This window comes from Abramis brama (assembly GCF_963993115.1).
Source record: "Abramis brama genome assembly, chromosome: 18".
Taxonomy (NCBI): Eukaryota; Metazoa; Chordata; class Actinopteri; order Cypriniformes; family Leuciscidae; genus Abramis; species Abramis brama.
In genome coordinates, this window is record NC_139980.1 from 23,109,459 (window position 1) to 23,124,415 (window position 14,957).

At 34.5% G+C, this 14,957-nt stretch overlaps 1 long non-coding RNA gene across 1 annotated transcript; it reads right to left on the reverse strand.

Moving 5' to 3' along the window:
* Positions 1-3,335: 3,335 nt before the first annotated feature.
* On the reverse strand, positions 3,336-8,165 carry LOC311069067. The gene is made up of 6 exons (XR_014603468.1): positions 7,981-8,165; positions 7,649-7,758; positions 7,505-7,550; positions 6,824-6,888; positions 5,129-5,230; positions 3,336-3,662 (listed from the first exon to the last, which is right to left on the reverse strand). It is a non-coding gene; the product is annotated as an uncharacterized lncRNA (long non-coding RNA).
* Positions 8,166-14,957: the final 6,792 nt, after the last annotated feature.

The following is a 14,957-nucleotide window of genomic DNA, read 5'->3' on the forward strand; positions in this document are numbered from 1 at the left end:
AATATTTTACCGCTTCAGTGAGTGTTATTTTGATATGGACAGATTTGCCTCTGCCATCCAGTTTTAGGGCTCCCAATTTAGCCATCAGTGTAAACCTGAATAAATGAAATGAGTTGTTCTGATCTATTCCACTGCATAGTGCCCTATTATTACTTCCTATGTTACACATTTTATTATTACTATATATTTGAGTTGCCAGTCCTGTTTTCCCCCTCCTTTTTTTTTTATTTTATTATTTTTTTTACCATTTTAGCACCCTCTGTAAACATTTGTCATGTAAATTAACAGAAAGATTCATCAGTTGCAGACAGAGGCCTTATTATCAGAGCCTTATTAACACCTGGAATAACTACAAACAATGATGTGTACAAAAAAAAAACAAAAAACAAATGTGCTCACTTGAGGTGGATAATGTTTTTATCCGATAAGAAAACCTGTGCATAAACAATGAAAACATATTTACCACATAAATCTCTCAATGCACAAAAAGAAAAAGAAAAAGATTTTGTCTTAACAGAGGAAGTGATTGATAACTGGAATCTTTATAAGGGGTTAGTAGTAACATTTTTAATGAACTGTTACAACTATCCCCACCCCTAACAGTCATAACTCAACTGTTTTAGCATGTGGGTTTGAAGTTAGCATGAATGCAAAGCATCCACTGTAAAAAAAAAAATCCTAATTTTACATAAAATAACTGTGATTTTTTGACGTTCGTTTCTTTCATTTTAAATTACTCAAAACTCTGTAAAATTACAAATAATATCTGTGAATTAAAAATGCAGCTGTTATTTTAGGTATTGTGACAAAAATGTACTGTATTTTTCATACAGTATTTTTTCTGTTTTCTTAAATTACATACAAATGTATGTAAAATTATAAATATAATCTGTAATTAAACAGTAACAAAACATTTTAATAATATAATAATAATATAACTGGAAAGTTATATATTTTGCTTAGAGGTATGTGTGCAATGCAGCGTTCACTGAGCAGAGATGTTTCCACTGATGCAAATGTAAACACCAAGGGTAGTTTCTTAAAGGTGGGGTATGTGATTCTCTTTTTTGGCCATTTTTTCAAAATCACTTGAAATCCTATTCCTAACCCACTTACAGCCACTGAGTTAGAAGCACTGAAATGAAAATTAAGCAATTTAATCATCTGTGGAACGGGCAGGACTTGAAAAACTCCAGCCAATCATTTCCAAGACCACCTAGAATCATTGGACAGTAAGTGCGTCAATCAAACGGTCGTACCATACCCCCCTCCCCCATCATGTCCATGTTCTTCGAATGGGTGGAGTCAAAGGAAAGAAGGTAGGACCATTTGAGTTGTGTATTTTCAAAATCTGCCGGCTGTTTCGCAAATCACATACCCCACCTTTAATATGGAAAGTGGATTGCGCCATGTAAGCATGACATAACCTTCAATTTTTAAAGCTCAAGCAACATGTTTTTCTACCTTACAAGGAAGTTGTAAGTCGCTCAGTGATGTATATAAGCTCAATCTTACTGTACCACCTCAGAGAAACATAAAGGCATGATGGGGTGAGAGGAAGGAGAAACATAGAGATGATGGGGTGAGGGAGGATAAACCCAGAGAAACCATTTACAGCTAGCATGATGGAGTGAGAAGATAGAGGAATGGGGAACAGAGAAATGAAGACCACCTCTCATGTAGCCTTATTCTTATATGCCTGTTTCTCTCGTATGTCTGACACATGTATAAATAATAAATCTCTTGGCAAAGTATAACTGGTGTACTGTAGCTTCCGTGATTCAACCATAATGGGGTAATGTAAATCTACAAATGGTCAAATGACTGGCAGCTAGTTGCTAAACAAAAACCATAACATTTAAGTAAAATATGCCAATTTAAATAAAGTGCAAAAAACTTTAACAGAAATGATGGAGAAATTTGATGTCACCATAATGGAGATCAGTGTTTGCTTTAGTTGGGCTCATGGGCCCTTACATTTTTAACATTAGTTTTTGTCTGGCTGTTTTAACTGTGTTTTTGATACACATTTGTTACGGAAATAAATGGAGGAGGGAATCTCATCAGGTGATGTTGGTCATTTATTGATGATGTTATAGTCATCATATAGTAGTCTGATTAATTGATATAATTAAGAGTCAAATTTCTGAGCTTATTAGTTGAGTTTACATATTATAGAGAGATCATTTAATTTTATAGAGCATGTTTAATGTAACAATTTTTCACATGACCCTTGCAATATTGTGGCATCAGTATTTTGTTTTGAGTCAATTTTTTTGACAGGATCATATAGACTCACACAGACATCAAAAATCAGCGAATGAATCGCAAAAATGGTGACAATCAAAAGCTTTTTTGTGACTTTAGTAGCTTGTTTTGTGACGAGTTCAGAGTTGATCTGAATTATTTTCATTGTCACCATTGTTGCGATTTTTGATGTCTGTGTGAGTCTATATGATCATGTCAAAACATTTTCTTTATAATAACTTCATTAAATCTTTCGGAGTATCACAGCACAGTATTGATATGCAAGATTTACAACCAATATTTACCCAGCTAGAAATTTTTTGTTCTAAAAATGTTCTAAGAACATTAGCATGTATTGTTCTATAAATGTTTTCAGCGGCTAGTTTTATTTTTGTTCCCAGAATGTTCTTTTAAAAGTTTGGAGAACATTCTTTAAAAACATTATTAAAATGTTTAGTAGTAACATTCTTTTAACATTATTCTCTAACGTTATTAGAAAGTTTTCAGCGGCTAGTTTTATTTTTGTTCTTAGAATGTTCTTTTAAAAGTTTGGAGAACATTCTTTAAAAACATTATTAAAATGTTTAGTAGTAACATTCTTTTAACATTATTCTCTAACGTTCTTAGAAAGTTTTCAGCGGGTAGTTTTATTTTTGTTCCCAGAATGTTCTTTTAAAAGTTTGGAGAACATTCTTTAAAAACATTATTAAAATGTTTAGTAGTAACATTTTTATAACATTATTCTCTAACGTTCTTATAATGTTTTCAGCGGGTAGTTTTATTTTTGTTCCCAGAATGTTTTTTTAAATGTTTAGAGAAAATTTTTTTAAAAACATTATTAAAATGTTTAGTAATAACATTCTTATAACATTATTCTCTAACGTTCTTATAATGTTGTAAGCGGATAGTTTTATTTTTGTTCCCAGAATGTTCTTTTAAATGTTCGGATAACATTATTTAAAAACATTATTCAAATGTTTAGGTGTAACATTCTTACAACATTATTCTCTAACGTTCTTAGAAAGTTTTCAGGGGGTGTTTTTATTTTTGTTCCCAAAATGTTCTCTTAAACAAAAAATGCTTAGCTATAACATTGTTAAAACATAAAATTTTATTAATCTCTAAAATAAAACAAAAATCTAACAGGATTATGAATGGCATCCACATAAATTATTAGAAGTTCTGCGTACAGTAGATGCCCAACATTACATGAAGAACTCAGTAAAGTCAAAGTCTTGACTGCTGTTTGCTCAGAGCGCTCATCATCAGTCTTTGGTTGTCTTGGTTCTTGCAGAAAAAGAATAAAGTCATCTGCATTAATAGGTGTTCTACTGTTCTTCTCTTCTTGTTTTTCAGCTGCTATCCCAGAATTGAGCTCCATTCTCTGTGTGCATGGTAGAGTTTTTCCTCATAGCCTATAAAAGAAGATCATGCAACAGTGTAAACAAAAATAATACAAATACATATTACATATTAAGATCACAAGCAATATTGACTTTGAAAACTTTCAAAATTAGCCAGCCTAATTATTAATCAGAAATTAATTAGATTAGTTTATTTAAAAGTATAAATATGATACCTTATGAGTATCTATTTTGTTTCTGTAATTTAAAACATATACTTAATCCATTATATACATGTTAATAACACAACTAGAGGCTAAATTATTTTAACAAACTACAAACTTGGCTTGAGAAGTGTTAACCTTGAACTCAGGTCACCTTGAGCACAGCTGCAGCATGTCACAGCACTGCCCACGATGCTTTTGCACTGCTCTGCTCACGAACAGCTCATTTTCATCAGTTATATTGTCTATGGATTGTTACATTTCTTACAGATTTCTGCTTGTTTTAAATCAGATACAGATAAAGTAGAACTGCATTTGAATGCATTGGCGATGGAACAATTTCTAGTGTGATTTAATCATACCTGTGTATCGTCTCTTTGCTATTAGCTAAGCTGTAAGTTTTAGTTACTTCAAAAGCAGAAAGAAATATGCTATAACTTCTGTTTCTACGCAGTTTCTTATTGAGAAATCACAGGACAGTGTTGACACTAACTTTCTGTGCTCCAGTAGGTTTCTGTGTGCGCACAATCTGCATGTTAAATGTGAGCTACTGTCTGTGCATATGAAAGCTTGTTTCCGCCATGGAATACAATTTTTAAAAAAGGTAATTGCGACTCACAATTCAAACTTTTTTTTCTCAGAAGTGCGATATATAAACTCGCAATTGGCTGTTTGAAAGTCAGAATCACAGGATAAATTAGTAAAACCTGAGAAAAAAAAGCAATTCTGGCTTATTTTGTTTTTGCTGTCTTTTCTATATGAGGACATTAATGCACTTCATCAATACAGCCGCTCTTCAGCAGCATTTTAGCTTCATTTGAGAAAAACTATCATCATAAAACACAGAGAGACTCAAAGGTCTACACGGCAATCCGTCAAATAAAAGTTTGGTTTAACCTTTGAAGAAAGTTTTGCTTAAATCATTACATTTTAAATAATTGGTTATAGCAATTTAATTAAACCATTAAAATGGAATCAAGAAAACAAAACAAAAAAAAACTTTTGGGAGATGCGAGAGCGAAGTAGTCCAGTGATAATTAACAGGCAGCCATGGTTAATGCAATTTGCAAAGACCCGCCCCCTTTAGTTACTGTTGCTATGTCCAACAAGCCATGGCGCTCTCACGCCACACATCATGTTGTCACGCAATGAAAAATACATTGCGGATCAAAGAAAAAACGTTGAAACGTCTAAACGCCGAGACAAGACAGAGCAGGTTACTTTTGATATGAAACAAAGTCTCAACGTTTAATTTGTGTAATTTCTGTAGAAAAAAAATATTTTTTGTAAAATAGAAATGTAAAAAATAAATACCTGTCAATCAAACTCCCTCGAAGGGTGAATTCTGAGGGGAGTAAAAAAGACAGCTCACAATTCTGATATTTTCTTGCAATTGTGTGTTCCTGCCTCACAATTCTGAGAGAAAAACAAACAAAAAAAACCGGTAATTTTACTGATGGAAACAGACAGTAAAAAAGTGGACTTCAAAGATTTCTTATTCTGTAGCTCCCTGTGGGATTTTTTTGACAAGTCCATAAAAATGCATCCATCCATGATAAAAGTACTCCACACGGCTCTGGCAGGTTAATAAAGGCGAAAGGTGAAGCGAAGTGATGCGTTCGTGTAAGAAACATATCCATATTTTAGGGCTGGGAATCGATTAAAAAAAAGTAACTGATTATTTACACAATTTGCTGTAATTAAATGCAATTAATTGCATTTCCCCCAAGCTTGTAATCATCAATATTTAAACTTAGAATAACCTAATTAAACAACACAGGAAAAAAGGAACAGAAAATAGCCCTGTATTAAAATAATATTAAACATCAATATATCAATATATTATTATTTTTCAATAATCAATCAACATAATCAATTTAACAATTTATTATTATATTTTTTTTTTTTACTAATTATCAAAATAAAACATAGTCCTACAAAGCTATTATTACAAGAGCATGTGATCAGAGCAGGTAATTTTACCATTGTTGCCAGCATGACTATACCAGCTCAGTAGGGCTATTTCACAGAAGTCTACTACTGAGAAAATTCACGTTATTTGACTTTGCTTTCCAGTGCATGATCGGTACATGATTGGAGCGTTTGGGCCGTTAACGACAGAGCAGAACACGCAGCGCAAACACGGAGCAGAACATTGAGCAAAGAGCTCAATGTTTGCTCAATGTTGTGTGTGTGTGTCAGTGCGCCGACACACACACGGAATGGAGAGCGCGGTGCGGAAAAGACCCGCTCATGAAAGCTGCGTGAGAATAAAACCTGATCGCCGAACACGGAGGGGCGGGACGGCATATTTTGCAGCCTTTTCCGCAACAGGAAGTCATTAAAACGAGGCAAAAAAAGTGCTGCGTTAATTGCGTTATTTTTTTTTTAACTCGTTATGCATCTCAAATTAATCGCAAAGATTAACGTGTTAATTCCCCCAGCCCTACCATATTTATAACTTTATCGACTTAAATAACTAGCTTCCAGCAGACAGCCATATGCAAGTCAAATTACGCCCAAAGAGTTATAGAGTCAACGCATCGCTACGCATACGCGCCTGCAAGGCTACGCATCGCTACACTTCGGCCGCCATTATGCATCTATGCGTAGCAAAATGTGTCGTCCCAGTTTTTGATACGCGACGCACCATTGTATGCAATACTATGCGTTGTTGGTGGGGGCAAAACTGCAAGTTGCTTGCGTCCGACGTGTAGACTATAAAAGCCTCTTGTCGATGTATGACGTAGGAGTAGCATAAGCTTTGACGGCTCTCGCGGTTCAAACAAACAGGGCTAGGTAATAAATTCAAGCTCCTCCCACATTTCTCTTTATATGATTCTCTTTAATGATAATTTTTCTAAAAATCTCTGTGGAAAGAAAGTCAGATATAAATCTGGGACAGATATAAATCAGGCACGAGGGAGAAAAAAAGAGATCATTTTTATTTTGGAGTGCACTGTGCCTTTAAAATTGACTACGGTTTTATAAAATGCAGTGGATACTTACTAGTGATGGACTTGTTTCTCTGTTGGTGCCTGTTCTGCTCCGTGAACATTGTTCCAATGCTTGATCTTAAGAAAATTTAAAAAGTGTGTTAATGTGTGTTAACAGACTATTGATCTGGGTGACATAGGACCATTTTTTATGTTTTCCTTAAGTGTTAGGCTATATAAATCTGGAGAACCCTTACTAACATTAACCATGGTTTTGCTACACTAACTAAATGGTAATAAATTATTGTAATCAATCCACCATAAAAACATTGTTTCTACACTTTACTATAATAAAAACCATGGTTAATTTAGCAAAGGACCCTGGGAACATGTCCTAAAAAGTTCTCTCGTTATTTACCGGTACTCCATGTTGTTCCAAAACTGTATGAATTTATTTTGTATAACCTTAATTAAGATATCTTGAGAAATGACTTCACTGTTTTGTTTTTTTCCATAAAATGGGTTCCAATGTTGTTTTATTCCCAACATTCTTGTGTTTCACAGAAGTAAGTCATACAGGTTTGAAAATAATTTCATTTTGGAAGGACATTTATGTTTGGGTCAGCTAGGCCCGTAAACTCATATCAAGAAGACAGGTAAAATATTGTCTGGAGGGTTTGGAACAGTGTGCCTTTGAGCAGAGTTTACATGTTCTGCCTCTATTTCACGTGTATTTTACTATGACAATACTCACCGCAACTGAAGATCTTGTGGCTGGATAATATTTATTCCCAAAATTCCTAGATAATGGGAAACACACACATACAGCAATATTATTAGCTATTTGTATTTACTTACTAAAAGAGACATTTGCAAAAGCTTGCAAAATTTTACTCACCAGCTCAAAAACATATTATGATGATGACTCATCATTTTGACGGTAGGCCGATATCCCGCGATCAACAATATTCAAAAGCCTAGTTTTCATAGTGTGGTTCGAGTTCCTCTCTGTATAAAGACACAATGTTCTCAGTTCAGCTTTACAATAGCTCCTTTTTTTATTTTTTTTTATCAAAAACTAAGTTAGCTGACAATATTTACACATGCTTAGCCTGAAACATTGACATAATGTCGATATTGCTCTAATCGCATTTAAAATTGGCTTCTCAATTTAACACACTATATTTTGATGTAGCAGAATGTATTTTTATATAAAATAAAGTTATTTACCTTCCGCAGATTGCAATATGTCCGTTACACGTACGTTGTTAAAATTCGTTGTCCATTTACATCCCGCAACTCGCTCAAAATAAAAATGTAACAGTACGATGCAAAATAATCCATGTTTTAAACAATGTAAAAGCCACAGAACCGAAGGAGGCTAGTACTGAAGATCCCACACACACACACACACACACACACACACACACACACACACACACACACACACACACACACACACACACACACTCTAATAGACGAATATTCAAACTTGACCAGTAAAAGGCGCGCATAGCTGCCATTGGCCAGATTCCTGGATGACAGTCTGAATAACCAATCATGCTCAAAACAACTCGAAGAGACAGCCAATAATGTGGTAACATTGCAATTACAGGAAAAGATGACATGTTTTAAAAGAAAGAATATGAAAAAAATGTGCACGTGCTATTTATTTAGTTGTATTTGTAAGCTGGCTGTTATATTTAATCAATTGGTTAAATGGTGTCTTCATTGCAGTGCATGATAAAAAAAAAAAAAAACTTACAATAACATATAAATAATAATAATAAATAACATAAATAATATATACCATATATAACAAAATTATATTTACCACTGCTCTGCCAACAGCAGTTTAAAAGAGCAAACATATTATATATTAAACAGAGCAAACATTGCATATGTAGGCTATTCATATACAATTCTGTATACCTACCTACATGAAAAAATAATGGATTGGTGTCATGGTGACATTAGAGTTACATTCATGTGACCCATAATGATCCTTTTGCACTTTAACAAAATATTGACCTTTCCTTTAGAAACACTCTTATGCCTAATAATGTCAACTTGCTTTTCACCCTGTGTGGCACTGTTACACAACCTGTTAGTTTAGGGTTAATCCTCTGTCCAACGCAACACTTTGCTAACATTGGCATAATTCTATACAAGTTGCAACATATACCCCGGGTTTCACAGGCAAGGTTTAAGCCTGTAGTCCCAGACTAAAATGCACGTTTGAGCTGTTTTACCTGAAAGCAACTTGCACTGACAAATCTTAAAATATGTCAGTGCCATTGTTTTGTCTCAAGATGCACACCAGTAATGTTTCTTTTTTCTTATTTCTAAGGCACATTTTTTAAAGCTAATTAAATGCACTAAGGCCTAATCCTGGCTTAATCTAAACTCTGTGAAACCGGGTCTGGGTTAGAAATTAAGGGTTAAGGTTAACCCTAACTCTAACCCTAACCCTTGTCTACAGACTTTTATTTAACAGCATGGATAGACTCCAAGGTGTTGACTGCAGTGGTTAGGCCTTTAGCGTTGATACAGGACGAATAACTTCTCACTGTGACAGTCTGTAATGTATTTTAGAAAAGAGTGTTTGTATGGATTGTCCCTAATTAAGCTAGAGCTATTGGTGCATTCAAGTCATGTCATAAAGATCGTATTTACAAGTTGAACGCCAACACAATGATGAGAATATGAGTAGGAAGCTCAGGATTTTCTTTAACCCCGATCTTGAAGAGTTAGGGGCGTGTCAGTGGGAAACATTGTGGGATACCACTATACTTAGGTATTCAGCAGTGACAATGAAATAAGCTAATGCCTGCACAAAATATGATAGCATTAATATATAACAGTATAATATGTGATGATAAAGTTTACAGTGGCTTCATTAATTTAAAACGTTAAAAAAATTGTAAAACCTCATGAATACAAACTTCCCAGGAGGACTTAAACGCACCATATGTTCCATCATGAACCCTGTTGGCCTGCTGTCTGACCAGCAAGCTCAATTTAACAATAATTGTGTAGTTTGATTGCTAAATGTTACATTTAAAATGTTCTAGTTTTGTTAACATGTCACATTACAAGAACGTTTTTTTAAAAACACTCATCATCTCAGGTCTCAGTGATATCCTCAAAACATTTTACGAACATTGTTTTGATAATGTTCCTCCTGTGTTATTATGGAACATTGTGCCAATGTTTTACTGAGAACATTATATAATCTGTTATCTCAACAACATCCTCAAAACATCCTCAAAATGTTGCAAGTAAAATGTTCTAATTGTGTTAACACATAACATTACAAGAACGTTTTATAAAGAACATTCAACATCTCATCTCTCAATGATATCCTCAAAACATTTTCCTAATGTGACAGAGAGAATGTTCTTCTTTTGTTTTCACGAAACATTGGGACAATGTTATTTTGAGATCATTGTACAAACTTTAACTTTAGCAACATTCCCAAAATATGCTCAAAATGTTGCAAGTAGAATGTTCTTCTTTTGTTTTCACGAAACATTGGGACAATGTTATATTGAGATCATTGTACAAACTTTAACTTTAGCAACATTCCCAAAATATGCTCAAAATGTTGCAAGAAGAATGTTCTTCTTTTGTTTTTATGAAACATTGGGACAATGTTATATTGAGATCATTGTACAAACTTTAACTTTAGCAACATTCCCAAAATATGCTCAAAATGTTGCAAGTAGAATGTTCTTCTTTTGTTTTCACGAAACATTGGGACAATGTTATTTTGAGATCATTGTACAAACTTTAACTTTAGCAACATTCCCAAAATATGCTCAAAATGTTGCAAGTAGAATGTTCTTCTTTTGTTTTCACGAAACATTGGGACAATGTTATATTGAGATCATTGTACAAACTTTAACTTTAGCAACATTCCCAAAATATGCTCAAAATGTTGCAAGAAGAATGTTCTTCTTTTGTTTTTATGAAACATTGGGACAATGTTATATTGAGATCATTGTACAAACTTTAACTTTAGCAACATTCCCAAAATATGCTCAAAATGTTGCAAGTATATGTTCTTCTTTTGTTTTCACGAAACATTGGGACAATGTTATTTTGAGATCATTGTACAAACTTTAACTTTAGCAACATTCCCAAAATATGCTCAAAATGTTGCAAGTATATGTTCTTCTTTTGTTTTCACGAAACATTGGGACAATGTTATTTTGAGATCATTGTACAAACTTTAACTTTAGCAACATTCCCAAAATATGCTCAAAATGTTGCAAGAAGAATGTTCTTCTTTTGTTTTTATGAAACATTGGGACAATGTTATTTTGAGATCATTGTACAAACTTTAACTTTAGCAACATTCCCAAAATATGCTCAAAATGTTGCAAGTAGAATGTTCTTCTTTTGTTTTTATGAAACATTGGGACAATGTTATTTTGAGATCATTGTACAAACTCTAACTTTAGCAACATTCCCAAAATATGCTCAAAATGTTGCAAGTATATGTTCTTCTTTTGTTTTCACGAAACATTGGGACAATGTTATTTTGAGATCATTGTACAAACTTTAACTTTAGCAACATTCCCAAAATATGCTCAAAATGTTGCAAGTAGAATGTTCTTCTTTTGTTTTCACGAAACATTGGGACAATGTTATATTGAGATCATTGTACAAACTTTAACTTTAGCAACATTCCCAAAATATGCTCAAAATGTTGCAAGTAGAATGTTCTTCTTTTGTTTTCACGAAACATTGGGACAATGTTATTTTGAGATCATTGTACAAACTTTAACTTTAACAACATTCCCAAAATATTCTCAAAATGTTGCAAATAAAATGTTATAATTTTGTTAACTCGTAACATTAGAAGAACGTTTTATAAAGAACATTAAACATCTCATCTCTCAATGATATCCTCAAAACATTTTCCTAACGTGACAGAGAGAACGTTTTTCTTTTGTTATAATGAAACATAGGGACAATGATATTTTGAGATCATAGTACAACTTGTTACTTCAGAAACATTCCCAAAACATCTTTTGAATGTTGCAGTTAAAATGTTATATCTTAGTTTTCATATAACGTTATAGGAACATTTTTTAAAATGAGAAAACATCCTTAAAATGTTCGGTAAACATTACATTCAAATGTTTTCTTTAGAACATTAACCAAACTTGTAGGGAATGTTAGCAAAAGTTCTGAGAACGTTCCCTGCTAGCTGGGTAACAACTTAATCAGATATCAGACTACAGATGGTATCAATTAATCAGGCCACTACATGATTTCATCACTAAAAAGTGACCAAGATCATCTGATCAGTAAATCATGCATGTAGTTAAATGATCAGTAATCCTGGAAGTGAATAAAAATCATGAGCACAAAACATTTTGATCAAGTTTATTATATGCAGTCACACTCAGACATCAAGATTTTGCATATGAATCACAGCGACGGTGACAATCAAAACAAAAAAAGCTTCATGCTGCAATGCATGATGGGTGGCTTCATATATAATGCAAAACTCATCCTTGATTCCCAAGCTTTTTTGTTTTTATTGTCACCATTGTTACAACCATCAGTGTTTGGAGAGAGGTGTGGTGAGGAGACCTGAAACACCAGCAGCAGCGATCAACCTGAAGCTTTCTTCTGCACTCCCACTGAAGTTCAGGAGGGTTGAGCCCAGTCTTCACCTGGATGGGAGACCTCCTGGAGACTGGGTATTGCTGGAAGTGGTGTTAGAGAGGCCAGCAGGTCTGATCAACCTGAGGCCTGAGTGGGTCCTAACGCCCCAGTACAGTTGCAAAAAGCTGTACCGTAAAAAGGGAAACACTGGTGTAAAATAGTTCCTACAGCACATATCGCCAACGCCCCAGTACAGTCGCCATAAACTGTACTGAGTAAAGGGTTACAATAAACCTCAGACAATAAGGGGTGTAACCCTGGGGCAAAAAATAATTCCTAATATCACATACCTAGTTAGTTAGTTTCACATCACAAATTATATTGTCTTAGTAATTTCTGTTAATTTTACCTTTTTATTTTTGCTCTTTTGATGTGACTTTTCAGTAGCTTGAGATTCATGTTGATTATTGATGTGTGTGTGTCTGAATGATAAAATAGTTCAAACTTTTTTGTGCAAAGTCTCATGCTGTTAAGTCACAGGGCTGCTTTAATAATGTAAAAACAACACATCACCCATATAATCAAATACTGTGAGTGAGATCATTGATTCAGGCCACTACATGGTGATTGCACCCATCAAAATACAATCAACACCTGACTACATTTTTGTTGGGCTTTCTTTGCCATAACAAACATGCCTTAAAAACACAAAATCACACCAACCAGAATAATAATTATATTAATTAGTCAAGGATCTAGAGCCCAACTACATCAAACACTAATAGTGAATCTTTCAGTGATTCTGCTAGTTAACAGCAAATGTTCATCACTAATGTTCAGTCATCACTCAATTAATCATTTTAACTCTAACACTGCTCCGGTGTTACTTTTAACACCCTACTGGTGGTTCACATATAAACACTGAGCGGTGTTAATTTAACACAGGCATTTTACAGGGGATGGGAATCGAGAATGCATTTGAAGTGCCCAGGTGGCAGGTCAGTTTCATCTGTGAATAGGCTATTGTAGTTTTTTTTTTAGTATCCCTGGAGGTGAGGAATACAACAAAAATGGTCAAATTCACTTGATCTGTTCCACCACTATTTCAGTTACAATTAAGTACAAGTGATTGTTTTCAGTTGTATCCCACATAGCAACATTGTGAAGTCCCAGATCCGGACCACATCTGGCACATGTGGAAAGATGATGCTATGGCCTGCTTGTGGTCCAGATCTGGCAGGAGTGGGCCACAAAAGGGCTGTCATTCCACGCTGCATGTGGGCCAGATTATCTTTCCACATGTGCCAGATGTGGGCCGGATCTGGGACGTCACAATGTTGCTATGTGGGATTGAAGGCGCAGAAATGTAAAGCCACTCTTTTGACCAGACACTATAAGTCTTGTATTGTTCCTGTTCTATTCATGCCAATTCACACCGCACAGACAAACACCAACAAACACATTTGCTGTGTTTTGTTGGATCAGTGTGTCACCCCTGCCAGTGTCTGTTGGCGTTGGTGGGGTTTGTTTCCACCGGACTGAACATGTTCAATCAGCGTTTGTCTGTGTCTGTTGGGGCAGTTTAAACATGACGGTTATTTTTCATAATAATCTAAATCCAACGGCCAACTTGTTTGTTGGTCTTTGTTGGAGTTTGTATTGTGGTGTGAATTGGCCTTTACAGTGAAGTCCTTACAAATCTCAACCTTAAAGGGAAAAGACACTGCTACTGTTTTATCTGATAACGTGACTCTTTTGGGACCTTTACGATAGTGGCAAATTACAACTTATGTGTCAAAGATAATGTCTTTAATTAACCACATTCATGTAAAGAACAGAATACCATGTTTGGATGTTGCTAGAATTATCTGTTCGTTCACATCAGAATTTGAACAAATGACATCACATATTAGTTTGAGGCTGGATCCTCTTACGCATTCATTTTGGGGCCCTTTGAATTTATTTAAATATTTGAATATATTAAAAAACAGTTATTATTTTTTAACTTCAACTTTTGTTGAGGCATATTGTGCGTATTGGTCTCTTTATGGTGTCAATGTGTTCCCCAACAGCATATTTTGCTCTCTCTTTCTTTGTGTCTGTATGTGTGTGACCTTGATATTGGAGAAGGTTGGGTGGGGCCTCTGTATATTCAGGTACTGCTTTATGACATCAACACGGCATTGAATAGCACCATTGGGTCACAGGGTTTGACTGAGAGTACACTGAGCCTCCTTTTGAAAGAATGATTTTATCTTTGAAAGGTTAAAGAAAGTGACTGTAAATAAGCATTAATTGGTTCAGAACAGGCTTTCTAACACAAACACCAAAGTCAACTGTTGGGGCGGGTTGGAAGAAGAAAAACCTAGCAATGTAAAAAAAAGAAGAAAAAAAAAAGAAAAAAAAACCTTAAAGTAAAAATAATCAAGAGACCATTTTTCCTTGGTCATGTGGTGATAAGTAAAACACTTTCAGTGCTTGGGCCCTAACATTTCTCAACATCTGTCTTATGACTCATAATTTTAACCTGGAAAATATTATTATTATTATTATTTTTATTTCATCAGAGGGGTCCAAGACCCCAG